Source organism: Mandrillus leucophaeus, unplaced genomic scaffold (assembly GCF_000951045.1).
Source record: "Mandrillus leucophaeus isolate KB7577 unplaced genomic scaffold, Mleu.le_1.0 Scaffold738, whole genome shotgun sequence".
NCBI classification, from domain to species: domain Eukaryota; kingdom Metazoa; phylum Chordata; class Mammalia; order Primates; family Cercopithecidae; genus Mandrillus; species Mandrillus leucophaeus.
In genome coordinates, this window is record NW_012108008.1 from 645,926 (window position 1) to 669,702 (window position 23,777).

Genomic DNA, 23,777 nt, shown 5'->3' on the forward strand with positions numbered 1-23,777 from the left:
ATTTTGTCAGGGCTATTGGCAAATTCATTGGGTATTCTGTTCTTTTTTTTTTTTTTTTTTTTTTTAACCAAAAGCAGATTGGCAAGCAGATACTCTGCTTCAGGTTGCTAGGAAGCAGGCGAGCAGAAAAAAGGATTTGTGCTAATATTAACTACATAAAAATTGCTTTATCTAAGTAGCAATAATTCGGGATGGGGTGGTGGAGGGAGGCAAGCAGGGCTGGTCCTGGGAACTTAACCTGTTTCAGTGCACGCGAGGTCAATGACAGTCTAAAATCTTCTAGTTTTCTGTTGATGTTCTCAATGTAGTATTCAAATCTGGTTTAAAATAAAACCCTGCTGCCTCCATTCTAGTTATAACTTCATATGTCAATTAACAAACAGCCTTTATTGATGATTTCCTGTTTCTCATTAGGTGATTCATTTTGCACAGAAACACATGGTTGAGAACTCATATGATGCTTGGCTGTCCTTTTCAAATCTAATGTATCTAATGTATTCACAATAAAGGTGAAATTACACCCCTTTAACATCCAGACTGTCAGTTAGATGAGTCAGCTTGGTAGGTCAGTTTTGTTTGTCTATTTCTTAGCACAACGTATTACTGAAGCTTTAAAGAAAACCACGATTGTAGGCTTTATATCATACAGTCTGTGGTTCCTATCACATAATGCAAATACACCTGCTTATGTTTTGCACTAGTTAGTAGGGATGATCTTTCTACTTATGATGGAGCTGACATTTGCTGAATGTATTTCCATATAGGGACACACTTGGAGCTGTTTTTCCAGTAATGGTGATGGGTAAGAAGTGCCCTGACTTCATTCCAACTTGTACTAAAGAAAAATCTGGTTGGGAACAAAGTTTCAGCCTATGACAATGAAATAGAGTTTTCTCCTATATTGATGCTCACTGTGGGACTGAAATTATAAACCTGGTTCATTATTATGATATTCTAAAGAAGAGAGCTAACTAGTCAACTATGAGTGTTCACAATACGACCGTTATAAAGTTTGTCTTTCTCGAGGTTTCTCACTTTTGTTGCCTTTTCAGTCTCCAAATTAATCTAATTCCATATGGCTACAGAATAATTCACTACTGAGATGTCAATGAACTGGAATTTGCAGATTTGAAATGTTTCTGCCACATATACACATGCTCACTTCAAGACAAAAATGGAAAATATGAATTTTGAAGAACCTGGTGGTTTAGAATGTTAGTGAATGTTGAAGTCAGGAAATAGTTTAATGGAAAGGCAATGTGTCTCCATGCAGGTTGAAAGAAGATAAGCACAGATGCAGGGTCAAGTTAGCCTGTACACTGTGCTCATTAGAAAAAGGTGCCCACTTTATCTAGGAGACACAGCCCTGAGTCACAGCGCAGCTCACCTAGTGAGTGAAGAGCAGGCTGTCTTTTAGCCCTGTTCATCCTCTCTGCCAGGCACCATTGTGCAAGGCATAACTCCCAATCTATACTGAAGGAGCCTCAAGTTACGTAGACTGCTACTGGTCTTCAGGCAGAAAGTGCTCCTGTGTTCATCTGACATAGGTGAATATATAAAGCATGTTCTAAAGTAATGATTCACAATGCTGACTGTGCTGAAGTCATTTGAGGAACTCTAAAAAATCCCAAGGCCCAGGCCATTCCAGACCAATTACATTCTAATCTTTTGGGGAAGGACCTATATACATCAACGCTTTTTAAGGCTCCCAGGTGATTCCAGGGTTGAGAGTACTGTGCCACACTAATAGATTACGAGACATAGCAACTAAATTGAATACAAATCCTTGGCATCATCCAAAGTCAACTTGCTTACTTTGGTGCAAGTACATTTCCTTTTTCCGATCTTAAAAAGCTGTCATCACTTTTCTCCTTTAAATTATCCTCACACCCTAGGTCAGTTTTTTGCTTTGACCAAATCTGAAAGAGACGAACTCGTCTTTAAAGAAGAAACACCATACTGTGAATTTAGTGACTTATGTAATGACAGGAAAGGAAAATTTAGAATCACATTTAAAGTGAAAAAATGGCGATGATAGAAGGTTGGCAAGCTGGAAGTTCTTGATAACAAACTACTGTCTGTTTCTCATCTTTAAATCAGATGAAGTAAAGGTCATTTTCTAAAGTTCATTTTTCTAACATGTGAAATGTGAAGTCTTATAGGGCAGACATAGAATGTACTGTCCTTTGAAAAAATAAATAAATAAATACATAATTTTAATATAAAAAGTAAAATAGAATGTACTGTTGTTTATACTGTAAATTGAGATACTGATTAAAAATTTCTGAAATACTAAAAGAAAAGGGCTTAGAAGACAGGGTAGTAATATTAAGGGCTGGTTTTTTTTTGATGTTTATTTTGTTTTTCTGTTTTTTGCTTTTGTTTTTGTTTTTGAGACAGAGTCTCAGTCTGTCACCCAGACTGGAGTGCAGTGCCATGATCTTCGCTCACTGCAACCTCTCTCTGCCAGGTTCAAGTGATTCTCCTGCCTCAGCCTTCCGAGTAGCTGGGACTACAGAACGTGCCACCTTACCCGGCTAATTTTTGTATTTTTAACCTCTTCTTTTTGTTTTTACAGGTATGTATTTTCTAAATTTTCTACAGTAAATATGTAACTAGTTTTACAAAGAGAAACAAAGTAGTGCTTTCATAAAGAAAAAAGAAATACTTCATCATTCCTTATTCCCCATAAATAAAACAAAGGCAAATAATTTCATAGAAAGTTCTTTTTCATGCACCCAATGCTGAGAAAGCCACCTTCATTCTGGCTATAGACAGTCCTATGCACAGTACCTAGGATTTAACACAAAGGAGGACATAAAACAAAAATTGCTCAAGGATTGTTCTATACCCTCTTTTTGGCATTGTCTTGATTTCTTTCAGAATTATTTCAAACACACCAGTAAAGCCAGAGATAAAACAGCCACTGAGCTGGGTAGGTGTACTGAAAACAGCATAGTATAAGGATTATAGGTTTTCTCACCTAAAATTTATTATGATTTAGTCACATTCTAACTAGACAGCTGAAGGAATCACAGCAGAACTATTTCCATATGGTCTTTCCACAAATGACATTCTGAAAAAGTGTTTGTCCTTAGTTATGGATAAAGGTAATCAGAAAGTGGCTCTTAAATGTAAACTGTATCAAGTAATGTTGACAGCAACAATCTTACTGCTGGTTTGCCCAAGTTTACATAGCTCGAGCATAAAGAAAATTAAATAAATCTTAAAGCTATCAAGCAAGTATGAACTTTAATTAAAATATAGGAATAAAATTTGTATCATGATAGAATGAGTCCAGCTTTGAAGAGACTCAGAAATAGTTTCCAATCTCAGCTAAGGTGTGTGATTTGTGCAAGCAGTTAACATTACTTTGACCTAATTTATCATTTATGAAGTTGGATCATAATAACTTTCTTATATACTTGTTGTTAGATTAAAATCAGACATAAATATATAAGATGCCTAATATAAAACTTGGCATACAGTAGGTGCTGAGACAATAGTAATTATATACTATGGTTTCTGTTATGTCTCCATGATTAAATAACTTTTTGCTGCATGGGTAGAAAAGGAATTTTATAAGATACATTTTTCCCTAACCAAATATAACATGTAAAACTGATATTGTTAAAACTGTCTAGATATTTCACAATCTACTCTTAGGAATATTTTTTTCAAAAAGGAATTTCAAAATTAGAGCAGTCTCTCCAAAAGTTATTTAATCTCCCTGACTGTTTCCTTGTCTGTAAAGTGGGGACACAACCCCTATACATTATAGGGACTGTGTTAGGCTCTAACAAGATAATGCAAATAAAGTACTTTTAAAACTGTAAGCAGGTAGCTATTTCAGTTTAATCATTTAAGTTATTTAGTTTAAAAATATCCATATATTATTGGTATTGATCATCTTGACCCCAAACTTCCTAATTCTCTTAGAAGACAGTTTCTTGTGTTCCAACTGATATCAAACACCTATTACTTTCCTTCCCCGAAATACACTTTTGCTTGAACTGTATTAATTGTGATATGCTACATATACTATATATTTCTTCTTAGTTTAATTACCCTAGATACTAATTACTGAAGAGAAAGAGGTTATGGTGATATAATACAATGCATTTATTTACAACCACACTATTCACTATAAATTTACTAAAGCCTCTTTAATTGTATAGTAATAATCATGGAAAGAGGCTGGGTGTGGTGGCTCACACCTGTAATAAGAATAATAGTGATAATAATAAAATAGTAAATCAATAAAATTGTGGTATCTATTTAATCAATGTATTAATGAAGATGACTGTGTGATCACAAATTTATTTTACTATTTGAAACAAATGATTCAATTTATATTAAAAAAAGATTCTATATTTTGGGGAGAAAACTTTACATCTCCATTTCTGAGAAACTTGCTAATTTTTCTATAAAAGAATAAAGTTCAAAATGTAAGAAAGCTTCTGTTCTTGAGCATTAATATTTTCACATAGAAATTTATCCAAAACAATTTGTTAAAATCCTAGGATGTGGGGAAGCTGCAAAATAGACCACTATATTTAAATACATGTAAAATGACCCAGAGAAGAATGCTTTGAAGATGACTCTATGTTCAACTTATTTACTCCTGATGATAGAGAACAAATATGAGATTAGAGTAGAGAAACAGACACAGTTGTCACACCATTCTCTTCCATCAGACATAGTTCTTCTTTGTGCCAGTGGAAGTGTAGGGAGGCCAAGAACAAGGATGTTCCATAAATACCCCACAACTGAAACTGCACCAGGTGGAACAAGGGGTTTCTCAGTTGACTGGATAAGAAGCTGATTCAAAACATGTGGGGGCAGCAAAGAGCTGCTCTGTGAAGCCTAGGGCCCACAGGTGAGTGTGCAATTCATTGTATAAAGTCAATGGAGTGAGTCTGCGCTTTGCTGGAAAAGCAGGAGCAAATTGGAGGATAGAATAAAACACAGGACAGGTGGAACCCACAAAAGTAGCACAGGTTCAAAAGAGGGCTGAATCTAATCACTCCTTCAATAAATATTTGCACACATTTACTTTGTGCAATGCATTGTATTCAGTTATTCAGAAATAACTGCATCCTTGGGAATTCAAGTCTGGAGAGACACAAACAAACAATTGAGAGGTGTTTACAATATGACATAGTAAGCCTTAGGTGGAGGAAATAATTGGGGCTGAGGACATCATCTAAAAGAACACTTAACTTGAATCTGAGCTAACAGAAGAGGCTTCCTGGATTAAGGAACTGAAATCTCATAATGAATACTTGAGCTAGAGAAAGAAGAAGTAAGGTGAGAGTGCTCTAGGCCCAGGTAAGACTGTATACAAAGGCCAAACAGGTTTAAATGCATGAGATTTTGCAATATGAGACTGGAGTAATAAACTCATGAAAAGCTTTGTAAGCCATGCAATGAGTTTGGATTTTGTCACAGAAGAGCAAGAGGCTTTGGAGTTTTTGAGCAGCAGGACAGTGATGGTCAGATTTGTGTGCTGGAAACATCATTCATCTGCTATGTTAAAAGCACAGAAATTCTCAGTCAGCCAGTCTGTTGATGCAGGCCAGGAATTGTGTTTTGAAATATCTCTGTAGGTGATTCTAAAGCACAGCTGCACTTGGAAATCACTGCTCTAGGACAGATGACCAATTCAGCATCAAAAATACTTAAAACTTTGGCTGTGTTAGCTCAAGGTTCTTGGCAGAGTTGTCTGATTCCCAGGGATTTGGTTGCCTCAGAGGTTTCTTGCTGTTCTCCCTGTGTTGTTAGTCCCTGACCTTTCTGCACCAAAGAATCATGGCCATTTCCAGCCAGCAGCCTATATGAGGAGGATCCCTGAAAACTGCTGGAAGTGTGTGCCAGTTCTGGGCAAATGAGGGTGACCAAATGTCCCAGGTTGTCTGAGACTAAGGGAAGCTGAGTCGTGTGAAGTCAGACTTCTGCAAACCAGGACAGTCCCAGGCAAGCCGGGACAAGTTGGTCACCCTATGACAAACACCAAGCCAGAAAGAGACTGGATATTTCATAATATTCCTGTGTCTAGCAAGGCAGCCACAAATGGGCTTATTATGCTCAGGAACTGAATTTCATTGATCATGTTTCCAAAACTTAGCTTTTTTTAAAACGTACAGCACTATTACTAGTTATTATGTCTGACGACAGTTTAACTGTATTTTAAACTTGTGTGGCTTTTCTATCTTTGAATGAAAAAAACATAATGAGTAGGAAAGAATGCTTAGTTCTTATGCTCCTATGACATAGCTTCTTCCACACTTCTAAAATGGGGATGGTATGCCCACGAGCCTTGGAGCTTGGAGATAAACATGGTGCATCCTCTTTTAGCACTAAGATTACTGAATGACTTGGGGTGGGTGATAAGTAGCTTAAAACTCAGAATATTCATACAATTTTAATATTCACCTGAGTGTTCAGAACAAAACAAAAGACATAAAAAAGCATTTGCTTCAGCAAGGCAGCTTGGGACAGACTCTTAGACGATGTAACCATCACCCCAACATGATGATCCACTCACTTGGCTGAGAGGAAGCATAGCCAGTGGGAAGTTTAAGAAGCCTGCCCTTACCTAATGACACTGCACACTTTGAACAAGGCATTCCTGCCAAAAGCTGTTGACTTTAAATAATGATGGATCCATTTTGAGGAAAGAACAAATCCATTTCTATGCTTATGGAAGAATGACACAGTTCCCAAGCACTATCACTTCTTGGTATTATTTAACTTCTTAAATATGACCCCATTGTTGCCATGAGTCAAGGAGCCCTAGAAAAGACAGTCCTGGAAGATCAGTAACATACCCTTTCTGTGATTGCTTTCCCATTCTGCTTTCCCATTCAACCACTCTGTATCTACTTACATATGGTAATTTATTAATTTACTTGTCTATTTCCTTCTGAGGCTTTGAGCTGCTGTGAGGACTGTGACTGCTGTGGGAGACTGTGTCTACAGTGCCTAAAAGAGTGCCTGCTGCATGGCAGGCACTCAGTAAATATTTGCTGAAATAAAGAAAAGTAAAATTAAGTGATGTGAAAGTCAGAGAGGCATAAACTGGCACTGAAAATCTCAGAACAACCTTAACTACTTAGCTTTGTTCAAAAGATCTAAATAGCTACATTTTGTCAACCTCTTTACTCTTTCAACTGATGTATTTGTCTGTAATTTGGGAGTCTTCTCTTCTTCTTTTTTTCTTTCTTTCTTTCTTTTTTTTTAGACAGAGTTTTGCTCTTGTTGCCCAGGCTGGAATGCAGTGGCATGATCTCAGCTCACTGCAACCTCCACCTCCCGAGTTCAAACGATTCTCGTGCCTCAGCTTCCGAGTAGCTGGGATTACAGGCGCCTGCCACCACACCTGGCTAATTTTTGTATTTTTAGTAGAGACAGGGTTTCACCATGTTGGCCAGGCTGGTCTCGAACTCCTGACCTCAAGCAATCCTCCCACCTCAGCCCCCCAAAGTTCTGGGATTACAGGCATGAGCCGCTGTGCCCAGCCCACTTTCTTCTTTTTAAGTTGATTCCAAAAAGAAAATATGTAAACTGAATAAGGAAAAATAGTACATTCCACCAGAATGCTGCAACAGGAAATGGACTATCTTTAAATCTCGTACAAATTGAATTATATTATTTACCTGAGTTAGATAAATTCTAATATTATAAACAGATTGAAAGAAAAAAAGTTATGTAATGTATAATGTTATTAGCTGTTACTATAGAAATTAAATCCATTTTTTCCCTGAATTTTAGAAATCAAAGTTAACAAGATTCGTGATACAACTATGTACAAGAAGAACACTCAGACGTAGTTAGGTTAAAGGGCCACTGGGGCTAAAAATGTGACTTTTGTTCTCTTTGGAGAAATTATTCTCCACAACTATACAGTCAATAGTAGCCTAAAAACCTGTATAGAGCTTGTTCATAAAAGAGTAGCACTTCAGACTGAGTATCTACCAAAAGAAATCTGTTATTAAAATATCAGAAACAGATGCAATTTCTTATGTTAAAACTTGCTTTGCCACCATCATGATAGCTTGAGTTTTTAAATGTAAAATCCTCAAAATCCCAATTATGACTTTGCAGAAATAGAAAAATCCATAAGTTAATATGGAATCTCAAGGGACCATGAATAGCTGAAATAATCTTGAAAAATAACAAAGTTGGAGATCTCACATTTCCTCATTTCAAAGCTTACTACAAATTTACAGTAATTAAAACAGTGTGGTACTGTCATAAAGACAGACATATGATCAATGGAATGGAATAGAGAGCCCACAAATAATTGCATATATAGACAAATGATTTTCTACAAGAGTGCAAGATCATTCAATGGGGAAAGGAGAGTCTTTTCAACAAATATTGGAAAAACTGGATATCCACATGCAGAAGAATTAAGTTGGAACCTTTCCTTGTAGCATATACAAAAAGTAACTCAAAATTGATAAAAATGTAAGAGCTAAAACTATAAAACTCTTAGAAATAGCACAGGAGAAAAGTTCCATGATATTGGATATAGCACTTATTTCTTGGATATGATACCAAAGCACAGGCAACAAAAGAAAAACATATAAATTGGACTATATTAAATTTAAAAACTTCCTTGCATCAGAGAACACAATCAACAGTATGGAAAGCAACCCATAAAATGGGAGAAAATATCTGCATATTGTATGTGCAATAAGAATTAATATCCAGAGACTGAGCATGGCGGCTCATGCCTGTAATCCCAGCATTTGGGGAGGCCAAGGTGGGTGGATCACCTGAGGTGAGGTCAGGAGTTCGAGACCAGCCTGATCAACATGGAGAAACCCCGTCTTTACTAAAAATACAAAATTAGCTGGGCGTGATGGTGCATGCCTGTTATTCCAGCTATTTGGGAGGCTGAAGCAGGAGAATTGCTTGAACTTGGAAGGTGGAGGTTGCGATGAGCTGAGATCGTGCCATTGCACTCCAGCCTGGGTAACAAAAGCAAAACTCTGTCTCCAAAAAAAAAAAAAAAAAAAAAAGAATTAATATCCATATATAGAATATTAAAGAACTCCTATGGCAAAAAAAATTTTAATGGGCAAAGGACTCAAATAGACATTTCTCCAAAGAAGATATACAAGTGGCCAAAAGGCACATGAAAAGATACTCAATATCACAAACACAAATCAAAATTAACAATAGATACTACTTTACACCCAATAGGATGGCTATCAAGAAAAGAAAGAGAGAGAGAGAGAGAGAAGGAAAGAAAGAAAAAGAAAGGAAGGAAGGAAGGAAGAAAGGAAGGAAGGAAGGAAGGAAGGAAAGAAAAGAAAGAAAGAAAGAAAGAAAAAGAAAGAAAGAAAGAAAGGAAGGAAGGAAGGAAGGAAGGAAAAAGAAAGAGGGAAAGAAAGGAGAAAGAGTTGGTGAGGGTACAGAAAAATTGAAACCCTGGTGCACTCACTAGTGGTAGAAAAGTAAAATGGTGCAGCTGCTATGGAAAATAGTATGTCAGTTCCTCAAAAATTAAAAATAGATTACCACATGATCCCAAAAGAATTGAAAGCAGGGATTCAAACAATATTTGAACACTCGTGTTCATAGTAATATTATTCAAAATAGTCAAAAATAAGAAGAACCCAAGTGTCCATTGGCTGATAAATGGACAAACTAAATATGGTACATACATACAATGGAATATCATTCAGCCTTAAGAAGGAAGGAAATTTTGACATGTGCCATAAGATTGGTGAACCTCGAAGATGTTATGCTAAGTATAACAAGTCAGTTACAAAAGGACAAATGCTGTGTGATTCCACTTACAGGTACTTAGAGTAGCCAAATTATAGAGAAAGAAAGTAGAATAGTGGGTAGTTGCCAGGGCAGAGAGCAAGGGGGAAAGGGATGCTATTTTTTTTAATGAGTAGTTTCTAGTTTAGAAGATGAAAATAATTCTGGAGATGGATGGTGGTGATAATTGCACAACACGGTGAATATACTTAATGCCACTGAACTGTACACTTGAAGATGGTTAAAATGGTCAATTTTATATTGCATACATTTTACCACAATTATTTATTTATTTATCTGAGATGGAGCCTTGCTATGTTGTCCAGCCTGGTCTTGAGCTCCTGGCCTCATGCAGTCTTCCCATCTCAGCCTCCCAAAGTGCTAGGGTTACAGACATGAGCCACCACGCCTGGCCAACAATTTAAAAAATTTAAGTATACGTTCACCTGCCTAAAAAAATCAACTAAGAAAAGAAAATTAAAATCTTTCCCAATTTTCTATCTAGAGATTATATTTTTGGAAAAAACTAAAATTTCAAGCTGAGCGCAGTGGCTCAGGCCTATAATCCCAGCACTTTAGGAAGCTGAGGCTGGTGGATTTCTTGAGTCCAGGAGTTCAAGACCAGCCTGGGCAACATGGCAAAACCCTGTCTCTATAAAAAATGCAAAAATTTGCCAGGTGTGGTGGCCTGTGCTTGTAGTCCCGGCTACCTGGGAGGCTGAGAAGGTAGGATCACTTGAGTCCAGGAGGTAGATCACATCACTGCACTCCAGTTGGGGAAACAGACTGAGACCCCATCTCAAAACAAAACAAAACAAAACAAAAAACTAAAGTTCCATGTAATAAATTATAAAAGTTTAGTCATAGTTCCCTGTAATTAGTCATCCAAATGTCACTGTCATCCATGGATTTGAATGCATTTTTATTATGTGGTTTTCTCCTTTTTTCTGTTTTACACACATTGGGATATTAATAGTGTGACAGCTGCAGTGTCCTGGATTAAAAATTAGATAAGGTCACAGGTTCCCCCATGCATCGCTATCATCCTACAGTGTATAATTTCTTAAATTCCAAAAGACTGCAAGCTCTCAGTTCTGTGCTAACAAAGACCTTAGGCAGAGCCCTTAAACTGCCCACCTGTATGCATAATCAGCAGATAGGGTCCAGCTTTCTGTGAACCAGGTGAGAAGCTGATTTTTTTTTTTTTTTTTTTTTTTTTTTTTTGAGACGGAGTCTTGCTCTGTCACCTAAGCTGGAGTACAGTGGCACGATCTCAGCTCACTGCAACCTCCACCTCCCGGGTTCAAGCAATTCTCCTGCCTCAGCCTCCTGAGTAGCTGGGACTACAGGCGCGTGCCACCACACCAGACTAATTTTTGTATTTTTAGTAGCGACAGGGTTTCCCTATTGTTGGCCAGGCTGGTCTCGAACTCCTGACCTCAGGTGATCCACCCGCCTCGGCCTCCCACAGTGCTGGGATTACAGGCATGAGTCATCGTGCTGGGCCAGTGAGAAGCTGAATTTTTTAGAACATGGGAGAAGTCCTTGCTAAGGTACAACTAGATAACATTTTCTCACAGTGGTTGTTTATCGGCTCAGTAAACTTAATCCCCTCAACACAAACCAGCTAGATGAGACCCAGGACAAATCAAGCATCTCTGGTACAACTCTGTTTATTAAGTTAAATTTTCTTCACCTATTTCTTAATTTTCTGCGATTGCCTCCTTTTCAGTTGTCTCTAGAAGTTATTTTCCCACCTCAAGGGGAAATCCTTCTGTGTAATCTAGAAGACTGACTGGCAGGTGGCCTTGTCACACAGCTATTTGCATGAGGCTCTTCCTGGGAAAGAACTCATCCCCAGGGAAGAAGGGCACCATTTTGGTTGAAGGACAATAGAGCAGGGTCAGAGGGGAAGGGTGAGTCTGAGTGCAGCACAGTGTCTGTCACTCAGACTCCCATGTAGCCCACCCCCATCGACCCTTGCCTGAGTCCTGGGGTGAGGGATTGCCATGAAAGACCCAAGTAAGAACTAGAGGAATTGGTAAATTAGAATTCAAAGCACCACAGCTTCAGCAGTTAGAGGGGGAAGGTGGGGAAGAGTAGCCCTGTCTATAGCTTACATCATGCTCTCAGTGTAGACATCAGCCTGAACAGCCTCCAAGTAGACAACAACTGACATAAACAGAAGAGAGAGTCTTTGGGGCACACACAGCTATGTTGGCTGTGCACTTACAGGGGCAGTCGTCAGACCCACAGCTGGCTGGAGAAGGAAAGAAAGGGCAAATGGCAAACGCCAATATTATCCCAGAAAAGTGTGTGGAACATGTGTGGGTCATTTTCTGATTTTCTGGGGTCTTCCAAGGCTTATGAGATAACCTAAAGGAGCTTGGCATTCTCACCGAGCAGGAGGGTGCAGGGGCAAGAGAGGGAAAAGATAGCTTTATAAAAGTCTTTGATCTTATTTTTATCCTCAGACTGGTGAGGTCTGGAGATATGGGTAAAGCATTTTCAAAAGAGAAAATATATTGATCAAACAAAATAAAACTACATTGTCTAGACAGAATTTATATGAGGTTTATTTGAATCACATAACATTGAATTTCTTTGGGTTTACTGTGTTTTCTGATCTATTCATTTTAGCCTCTGACCTAAGTGAATTCTACACTTATACATTTGACCAAGGTAACAAAACTACTGTTAATTTTTTTGAACAAAAATGCAAGAAAATCTCAGCTGTTCTGAACCTATGAGGAATGTCACACTGGATATTCACTTTTACAAAAAAATCAGAGTTAGCATGCCAAATATTAGAGATTTTAATTTTAAGCATTTGGGCACAGGTACATCCTCAAATGTATTATAAAGTCCCCCTCCATTTAAAAAATATATAAGGTACATGATATCTTTTTGAAAACTCAGGGTGGTCCTTATAAGTATCAATTTTCTGATGTACTGAAGATTAATATTGTTGTGTCCTTACTGAATCCACTTGCTTTTTGTTTTTCTTTTAAAGCAAGTTCCTGATGTAGACTCAGAGCTAGTTTTTGGCTTAATTTTACTCCTACTCAAGAGATGCAATGTGGTAGAAAGAGCATGCCATAGGGACTCTTGTGTTAGAAATACGCGTCGGTACTACTGTTAGTGTGACCTTGAATGAGTGAGTTAGCCTCTCTGAGCTAATGTATACAAAGTGCCTGGTAAATGTTGGTTACCCTGCACCCCTTGGGAGTCAGACAAATTATAGCTCTTCTGTTTACTACAACTATGTGACCTTGGGCCAGTTAGCTCTGAATTTCAGCTCCCCAACCTGCATGAGAATGAAATATTTGTGAAGTCACTAATATAGTGCCTGACATACAGTGAGGCCCAATGAAAGGCAATTTCTTCCTTTTTTTTTTTTTTTTTTTTTCTGGTAAGAGCAAATTGCCTGATCCACTGGGCAACATAACCAAAAGCCTTTCCATAAACTGAACCAATAAGTCAAAGGTTAAGGCATTTTTTTTTTCTCATCCCTGTTGTTCCCAATATTCGGTGACTACCCAAACCATTCATAACAACATCTGTGATTCCTATGCCATGAACCTAGCAGACCACTAGCAACCCTATGTCAGCTTGTGCCAGCTTGTGCAAATAGTGCAAATGGAGGCCTCTTGTACTATTTGTTGATGTGATTTAAAGAGGTAGCTCCTCTCTAATTCAAAAATTTGGACTACACTGTTTACAGTCTGCAGTTCCCTCATCACCGCTGTCAAAAGATTATATTACGGCAGAAATATCTTACTATTTTTTCTAAACTTTTCTTAGTATTTTTTTAAAATCCAGCATCGGGAAGAAAAAATACTACATAGCACATTTTGCTAGTACTCATGCTGAAGGTAAGTATTGCCTGTATATGAAGGATGCAACGAAAGTCAAGCTCTCTGATTTAGGAAAGGAAAATTAAAATAAGCACAAAAAATAGAAATGTTAAATGTTTTAAAAATTGCATCTTTAACAATATTCCCATTGAGTTCCTACTTGGAATGTCCTTTTTTAAAAAAAAAAAAAAAAAAAAGAAACTAGACCCTTGAGAAAAAGGTCTACTTATGTAAGATTTGTGATTTGTTAACTGCTTTTCATGGGCAATATTTGGCCTTACAAGGCCTGTTTAAAATGCCAAATAGTCAATTGTATTTGCTAGTAAAATTAACTTGCCTTTTCAGTATATTGGATCAGAGATGGGACACATTCAAAAATGTTTTGAACAACAACATCTTATATGTACTGTTACCTAAGTGCTATTGTTTAGGAGATACGTGATGCTCTGTGACTTGAGAGTGAGCATAAAATTTGTGGAACTGCCATTTCTGATGGCTGATACTTCCCTAATCACAATAGTCACCACTTTGTAATTACAATTGCACCTTTATCCCTTCCCACAAGACTGAGAGCACTGAAGGCAGGAGCCTCTTGTTCTCTTTTGTGTCCCTAGCTCCTAGCACAATGACTGACACAAGTGGGTGCTCTGTAAACATTTGTTGAATGGTGTGTATGTGTGTATCCTACTTATCCATCAACAATTTATTATGCTTCTTCTTTTCAAAGCATGTACATTTTCTCCTCTGAGGACAGAACTGCTTTTTAAAAAGCTACCTTTTTGCCCTTCACTAGAGAAAGTTTAGATTCCAAAAGATATCGACTTATTAGTTTCATTTACGTTCACAAAATTTCTGTCAAATGTCTCCATGGTTCAGATTCCTTACTGAACATGAAGAACAAATAGAAGTGAACAACAGTTGATCCTCATTATTCACAGTAGTAGTTATGTTCTGTAAAGTTGCCACAAACATGAATTTAGTGAATACTGAATCATTGCTCCCCGGGGAAACAGAGTTCGATTCCTGTGAGTCTTTCTTCACAGTATTTTCATCAACCAATCAATACATTACTTTATTTTGTGTGTTTTTCTGCTTAAAGGCATCTTATTTTATAAAAACTGTTACTTAATCAACATTGAACTCATGATCAATGACACTATGTCTGAAGGACTCATGTCTGAAGGAAACTTACCTAACACACATGTTTTCTCCTTAAAGCATGTCCTACACTTAGGAACACTAGACAGCACTTCAGCACTCTGCCTGGGGCCATTTTAAACAGCAAAATCACCAACAAAAACCACAAAAAATAGATAGCAAAATAGTGGCACTAAATAGATAGCAAAAAAGATACTTGTCTACGGTATGAGAGCTGAAACAAGAAGGCAGAGAAAAGCCTGTTTGGCCTCCGTTGGGAACATGCACGTAGGCAACACAAATTTTTGGCCGCTCTGTGCATATCTGGGAATGGCCATGAAAGCACTGCGAGTATTGATTTGGGGATTACAAATGAAAAGCATCCCCCATCTCCCAGCCTCCTTGTGACTGGAGGGGGTTATGTGACTAGTTGTGGTCAAGAGGCTATGAGAAATGATGAGTGAACTGATGCATAACTCTTCTACTTTTCTCTTCCTGTCCAAACAACTAATGGACATGAAGTGAAAACTGATGGAATTTTCACTTGATGGTGAAAACTCCATATGGGTCCCTGAGTGACCACCTGGAACACAAATCACCCCCTGTTCCCATCAAATCAAGTTGGACAAATATAGTAATGAGAAAGAATTTGGCCACTGGTATTTGTAGATTAATTTATTATTGCAGCATGTTCCTGTCTACCCTTATTAATACTGAAATTGATACCAAACTAAGGGCACCAACATAGGTTTTGCCACCACCAAAATCTAAAATATAGAGCTGATAATATGTAGAATAAAATGTATGACCCTCATTTCAAAGATTCTGATTCAGGAATTGAATTCTATTTCTTTATCTATACATAATACCTGAAAAAAAAAATCCAACTTAATGCTCTCATTTATGAATGAGAAATCTAGGCTGAAGTAAGGTGAATAACTTAAAATATTACCCTTGAAAATGAATTAAATATTATGAATTTCATAAAAGTAAGTTGTTATTATTGCCTATGGCCTACCAAGGATATACAGTTGGTTCACAACCAAGCTATGACTAGAACCCAAGTTTTTTTTTGTTTTTAAATTACTAGGTATAAATGTAGTTTATTACTCAGTTTTTAAAAATATAGAAATACATATTACAAGGAATATTGACTGGAAGTTGCTGATATTCAGATGCCTTTTGCAAGTAGAAATAAGCAACTGTTTTGTTTGCATTACTGCTTTACACAGAAGCTAAAGATGCCTAATGGAGGCAGAAAAAGAGAGACAGAGAGAGAGAGGTCTATTATTGAACTTCAGACTTATTCAAAGGTATTAGATAGATTGCAATGGTCAAACCAAGAACGACTTATTGGGAGAAACAACAGAGACTCTGAGGAAGCTCACTCTTAGGGAAGAAAAATCTGGGATGAGAAGTCAAACCCAGCAACAGGACCCAAGTGTTGGAGAGGCTGTTGCTGACTTCACTACTTCCTCTTGTAACCACCACCTCCTCTCCCCTTGGTTTTATCTGCACTGGCCTCCTTGCTGTGCCTCAGACTCTCCAGGCATACTCTCCACTCAGGCCTCTGCCCCTTTGCCTAGAATGCTCTTCCCCCGTGGTGTGCTCTCCCATCTTCTTCAGGTCTTTATTTAAATGTTAGCTTTTTAGTGGAATCTTCCCTGATCTCCTATTTAAAACTACAATCCTCATCTCTGAAATATCCTAAGGCTTTTCTTGTCTTTCTTTTTCTCCATAGGATTATTATCTTTTAACATATCTGTTTGACTGACTTACTTTGTTTCTTGTCTGTCTCCTCCTGTAGAATGTAACTCCTTAAGGACAGAGATTTTTTGTTGTTGTTCAACAAGCTTTGTTTATGCTTTACCCCCAATGCCTAAAAATAGTATCTGGCAAATAGCAGATACTTCATAAATATTTGCTGGATGAATGAATGAATGAATATACATGGGTAGTTATCTGACTTCTGAATACAGGAAAGACTTTCTCTAAAATAACAAAGAAAAAACAGAGAGATTCTAACTGTAAAAAACAATCATAGCCAACTAAAAGACAAAAAAAAAGAAAGGAAATATTTGTAACAACTCTGAAAGATATAGGGTAACTATACTTAATTATAAAGAGTTTACATATATCAGTGAGAAGAACCCTAAAGCTCAAAAGAAAAATGCCTGAAAGGTATAAATAGACAGCTCTCTAAAGAGATATAAAATGTTCATTAAGAAACAGTTCAACTTAACTAACAGCTAAAGAATTATAAATTGAAACAATAATGAGATACCATTACTCACCTCTTAAATCAGGACAAATTTTAGAACTATAATAGTTATTACAAGTGAGAGTTTGATAAATAGGCATTCTCATAATTTTGTTGGGAAGACATATGGCTCTAAAAATAACTTGGCAACAGAAACACACAAGTCTTCAAAACCATTTATACCTTTTAATTGAGTAGTTTAAAAAGAAGGACAAAGATTGTTGCACAAATACAATGTTATGTTTAATAGTAAAAAAAGGGAAAAATAAATATTTAATAATAAGGAAATATTTGAGTAAAATGTACTATACCCCTAGAATAAAATGTTATACAAAGATTAAAAATTATATCCCAAGGGTGGCTGAATGATGTGGGAAATGCTTATTATAAATATTTAAAGTTGCATATATACTGTGCTTGCAATTATAGAAAAAATACATGTGAAGAAAAATACCCACCAAAATAGCCACAATTATTCTTTTATGTTGGTAGAATTATGGATGATTATGAAAAACTTTTTTCATAAGTTTTGTTTTCCTAAATCATTGTTTTTCAAACTTGTTTTTGTCCTCCTACGGAGACTTTTTAGGTGTTTTTACTTGTATTGCCCTCTTTTGAAACTTTAATACCATAGATAAATCCTGTACATATATTTATGTTCTGTGATCCTTTTGAGGGCCATAAACCATTGTCACATCTAAAATTTATTTACCACCACCCTCAGAACCAAATTTCACCCTCTTGAGAACAGTAGTGATGACACTGAGAATGCATGTTCTAAATAATCTATATCAGACTGGTTTTACTTTGATAATTAGATACAAATTTTTTTTGTGGTTTTTTTTTTTTTTTTTTTTTTTTTTTTGAGACAGAGTCTTGCTCTGTCGCCCAGGATAGAGTGCAGTAGCTTGATCCCAGCTCACTCGGGTTAAGACCTCCACCTCCCGGGTTTAAGCCATTCTCCTGCTTCAGCCTTCTGAGTAGCTGAGTTTATAGGCGCGCGCCACCACACCTAGCTAATTTTTGTATTTTTAGTAGAGACGAGGTTTCACCATGTTGGTCAGGCTGGTCTCGAATCCCTGACCTCATTTATCTGTTCACTTTGGCCTCCCAAAGTGCTGGGATTACAGGCGTGAGCCACTGTACCTGGCCTACAATTTTTTTAAAAGAAAGTGCTAGGTATTTCAGCTCAAAGGACTAAATTTTCAACAGTGGAATTTCTGGTCCTCTGGCACCTGAAATTTTGAAACAATGATCTTTCTATTATACCTAAAATTGCTTGTGTAGTAGACATTTGTTCTAGCTAATATAAGTCTGACTTCGGATATGTAGATTTAGATATGTAATATATTTTGCAGGAAAGGACAGAGTTCAATTTAAAAACAACCGATTCTTACGTTTTACTCTAGTGTGGACAAAATTCCTTTCAGGAGCATTATTTAATTTACTGCTTCTTAATTCCAATTCTATAGATGAAGAAATAAAGCTCAGAGAAAGTAAATAGCTTGACCAAGATCCCGTTAGTAAAAAACAGAGTTATCTAACTCCAAAATATTTGTTCTTTCCATTATATGTTGCTGTAGGTGTTAATAACAATTTTCAGTAAAAATATGATGTAAGCACAGAGCTAAGGAAAGTCCTGGAACAAAACTCACTGGGTAATGTTTCCTGTACTAACAATTATCCACAAGTGGTGCTGTCTTTAGCCATCTGGTCCAATTTCCCCACACTACATAACTTGATTGGCTTCTCATGGTCTTGCCAACATTTTTTGAGTATTGTCATCTTTTTTTAGTAACTTCCTTAAAGATGCTGCACTTCAATCTTCAGGCCAGGGCACGTGAGGCAGTGAACCCAATCCTGTAAACTTCTCTGACTCTCCAAGACCCCTTGCCAAGCCACTGCTGCTGGGAGACAGCCCTAGAGCATGACTTCTTGCAATGCACTTTGAAGTAGATAAAATATGCACTCACGGACATCTGTCTGTTATTTCCTGCACTCACAGCTTTGTTCTGCTTTATTGCCAGAGAATTCTATGGATGATGTCACTTTTTTCTGAAGAGAACAGGCCATCAGAGCTTTTCACTGACATAATTAATTATCTGTAGTTTGATTCTGGGCCAGAAAATTCTCAAGGCACAGCCCCCAAAAGAATTAACTCTACTGTGCTTGCTATTCTTAAACTGTTAAAGAGACAGGGTACCATATCTCTTTTTTTCTCAGACACTGATAATGGTATTTTTGTTCAGTGATATCAAGTAACAGAAAGTGAACTGGGGCACTATTCTATGATTTCACAAGGAAGACCTTCGGTTCAATGGGCAGCAAACTCTAAAGGTCGCTACAGATCAAGTATACAAAGCAAAGCTTTTAGGGCTTAGTCTTAAATGCTATAGGAATGCATCACAATTACTGAATAGACTTTGGGGGATCTTGTGAATCTGCAGGCAGAAAAATGAGATCTCAACCAAAGCTAACCATGTTAAATTAGCCACAAGGTGAAAGGCTTCAGTTTATCAGCCACAAAAACCTAAAACATCAAATATATTTAAACCTTACAGGAGATAAGAAATTACCAGAATGGTGACCATATATTTTGAGAGTCTTCGCCTATGTTTTTATATAGATCTAAAACGAATTAGTCAGTTCCCCAAAAGACTTGTTACTCTCCATTCTGCTGGGTTTCAAGATTATGTAAATGCACTGTTCTTTGTCTCTTTAAAACTGGAGCTCCGTGGGGAATGATGGACACTGTAGATGTCATAAGGCAGTGGAGGGGCTCTGTGGAATCAGGGAACTTCAGTCATTTCTGTCCCTGCTCTTCACTAGGTGACTAATAAGGTAAGATCTGGGAAGTCTCTCAACTTTCTCAACTCTAGTGGAAATAGCAAAATCCTATTTAACCTAAAGGATTAATTGAGACTATAGGTTTGAATATGTATATAAATATTGTCCCCCTAAAAAGGAATTGTTATTTGTAGTATCTTCTACTACCTTAATTCTGCATAAATGAGTTTGAATTGTGCTCTCTCTGAATGAATTTACAGTGGTAAGTTCTCTCTTTAGATCTATCAAAATTTAAAGACAAAATTATGACATAAAAATGTTTGTTATAAAAAAGTCAACATTAGAGAAGTGGTTAAAGAAAAAGTGAAACGTGTATGCTACATCCTCCCACATTCCACTCACCAAGGCTAATTCTATTAATAATTTGAAGTGGATCCTTTCAGAATTGTTTTCTCTATAGATATACAAATGTAGTAGTAGCACACGCATTATCTCCCCCACCCAACAACATTATGAAGCACTTAGACAAGTAATGTGCAAAGTGCTTTTTAAACATTATCTCATTTAAACTTCACATAACCTTATCAGACACTGTTATTATCACCATTTTGTAAATGAGGGTTCTGAGGCAAGTGCAGAACAGTTCAGTAATTTGCTCAGTCATATTAACTAATAAGTGGTGTCAGAATGCGAAATCAGGCAACCTAACTTCAGAGCTGCAATCTTAATATGATACTTTATAAATTCGCCATATACATACATCCATATAGAACCTCTCAAATACGTACCACCTAAAAATATGTATTTTTTTATTCAACTATAGAATGGAAAGGTCAAGGAGAATTAAATTTCATTGCAGCTAATACTCATTTCACCATAACTGTTATGTCTTGCTTATTTCATTTTCAGTAAATTAATCGAGTCTCTTCTATTTTTATGTTCATTTCTCAATTGAGTCTTTTTCAGTGTTCTCAATTTTTTTTAACCTGAATCTATAACCTAAAATTTAGATCAAACTCTAATACAAAAAAAAATTCCAAGGAAAAGATCACATAATTGTGTTGGACTAGAATTTCACTTCGTTAACTTTGTTTGAAATATCACTTTCCACTGTGATTTACGTCTGTAGTAATTAAATCAAACCTTTACCAGATATCTCTGATTTGTCCTGCTCCCCTCTTTAGATGGAAGTTGACAGACTTAGCTACTTCTTCTCTTTCCTTTAGTAGCTCCACATCATAAATGGAACAGTTAGTTATCTATCTCTCTCCTTCCCCCTCTTCTTACATCCTTCATTCCATCTGCTAATTTATTCCTTTAGCAGGTATGTGCAAAGTATGTGGCTAGTTGCTGTGGTGAATCTCATACGAGTAGGACATAATCCTATGTTGGTATGACTTTATAGTCTAGTAGGAGCAAGATTGTGGAAGGCTACTCCTACAGCTAGTTGTTCATCAAGCCACCTTTTGGAAGGAAGGGTGAAAGGAAAGTTCTAGAGCATGAAATAGCATTGGGAAGTCTTTAGGAATGATTAATCTTAATTCCCGTTTTTTGACCTTCTAATTGGCTCCAAGCCTTAGCAGACCATCTGATTTATAGAACCAGAATAATTTAGAACAAAAAAATTTAATTTCCTTTTTTTTTTTTTTTTTTGAGACAGGGTCTCGTTCTGTTGGCCCAGGCTGGAGTTCAGTGGCACATTCATGGCTCACTGAAGCCTCAACCTCCAAGGCTCAATTGATCTCCCCACCTCAGCCTCCTGAGTAGCTGGGACTACAAGTGAGCACCACCATGCCCAGCTGTTTTTTTTTTTTTTTTTTTTTTTTTGGAGAGACAAGGTTTCACCATATTGTCAGGTTGGTCTGGAACTCCTGGCCTCAAGCAATCTGCCCACCTCGGCCTCCCAAAGTACTGCGATTACAAGAGTGGGCCACCACACTCAACCTAATTTCTTAATTTACAACTAAAAAGACAGAGGTTCAGAGAAGTCAATAATTTGCCTAAGGAATACAACTAATTGGTTCTTGATTGCACATTAGAATCCCAGTCTCCTGATTCTCAGACCAAAGATCTCTCCATTATGCTAAATCACTAGTAAATATATTGCCGTAATCTCACATAGGAATTAATTCATAGGCTAATTAATTTTTAAAACATGAAATGTGCAATTTTTGGCAAAATTAATATTTTAAGAAGCATTTGAATGCTATTGGGCACACTTGAAGGAATGCTGGCATACATATCAATAGCAGCTTTTGACTGTAAAATCAATGCCCTAAAAAATGGTAATTGACGTTTCACTGATATTTGACTGTGTATTCAAATACATCACTTGTCAATTAGCAACAGGAATGTGTTTACTGAACTTAAAATAGCTGATGCAATGTATTTTTCTCTTACCCCTTTATCATGTAATGCAATATTTTACCTTAATTTTCAGATAAGTACATATATATATAGCATTATTTATATCATGCCTTCTTTCCATATGCAGATCCTGAAGTTAACCAGGAACTGGTTGGTATGCTTGATAATCTCCTTGAGGGAACATGTTGGAAAATTTTAATTTTGTTATAAGGTGATTACTTCCTTCCAACTTTCACTCAAAGTGGGGAGCATTCTGGTTAAGCATGTTACATATCATGGTCCCATTACTTGTAGCCCCTTAGGAATTTTTTTTTTTACAGGATAGGCTAACCCTGAGCTTTATCTGGCAGCCTAACATTGATTGTGACGTTGGGAAATATTTGCCTTACTAGCTTGTATAATGTTTCCAATGTATCTACTTTTTCCAAATAAATGACCAAGAACCACTGGCCAAGATTTATATTAATAGCTGGAAAGTTTCAGGGAAAGAACTTTCTGGATTACGATAGAATCAATAAAATGGTTCAAGTTCTCCCTAGCTTGTTTCCAACTCCTACTGCATATCTGTAGTTACCAAGCTGCCAAAAATTATTGTTTCAGACAATGATATGCATTGACCTCTACTGAGTTTTTGTGGTCAGGAACCTTCTCTGAGCTGTCATAATCGTGCTTCATCATCTCCAAGCAAGTGGTCAGATGAAAGCATGGTGAAGATGACTAAATAGAAGAGGCAGGTGGATGAGATCAGTTAACCAGCACCGCCAGATTTCTCAGCGCTGAACTCATTTCATGTTCAACAGTGGCCAGTCTTGTTAAATAACATTATGGGAATATCCCTAGAGTCTTCTTTCACATCTCTTCATGACCTTCAAGGCCAGTAAGCATGTAGTCTGAAGCCTTTTTCTTACAGCCACTCTTCACATGCTTAATCCCGAGAGCTAGCTTATAGCAAGACACCATGGAGCTGCAGCAATACCGGCACATCAGTTCCAGCTGAGTCTTACTAGCTGTTTCGGAGATAGTGTCACATTCAGGGGGATGAGTTCTCAAGGCTTACATCTCAAGATGACTTAATCACAGCAAAACCATTTGAAGCATCTCTTCCTGAAGTGTCTGGCGTTGCTTTTCCTAGCCACGCCTCCTAAGGATTCACCAAAGCCACAAACAAAGAAAACAATTTATGTAACTCTGATTTTGCAGCTGCTAAAGTGGAGGGACTTAGTACTTTCAGAACCATCAGTAAAACAAAGAGAAAATTCATCCCTTTCACCCTCCAAACTCAAATCTGTATTTGTTCTACCATCATCTTTTCTTTTTTGTTATACTTTAAGTTCTGGGATACATGTGCAGAACGTGCAGGTTTGTTACCTAGGTATAGATGTGCCTTGGTGGTTTCCTGCACCCATCAATCCATCATCTATATTAGGTATTTTGCCTAATGCTATCCCTCCCCTAGCCCCCCACCCACCAACAGGCCCCAGTGTGTGATGTTCCCCTCCCTGTGCCCATATATTCTCATTGTTCAACTCCCACTTATGAGTGAGAACATGTGGTGTTTGGTTTTCTGTCCTTGTGTTAGTTTGCTGAGA

General features: G+C 37.2%; 1 protein-coding gene across 4 annotated transcripts in view; it reads right to left on the bottom strand.

The window, feature by feature from the left end:
• FILIP1 (filamin A interacting protein 1) overlaps positions 1 to 23,777 on the bottom strand; it is a 205,530-nt gene that overhangs the window by 75,891 nt on the left and 105,862 nt on the right. The gene's annotated exons all lie outside the window — the stretch shown is intronic.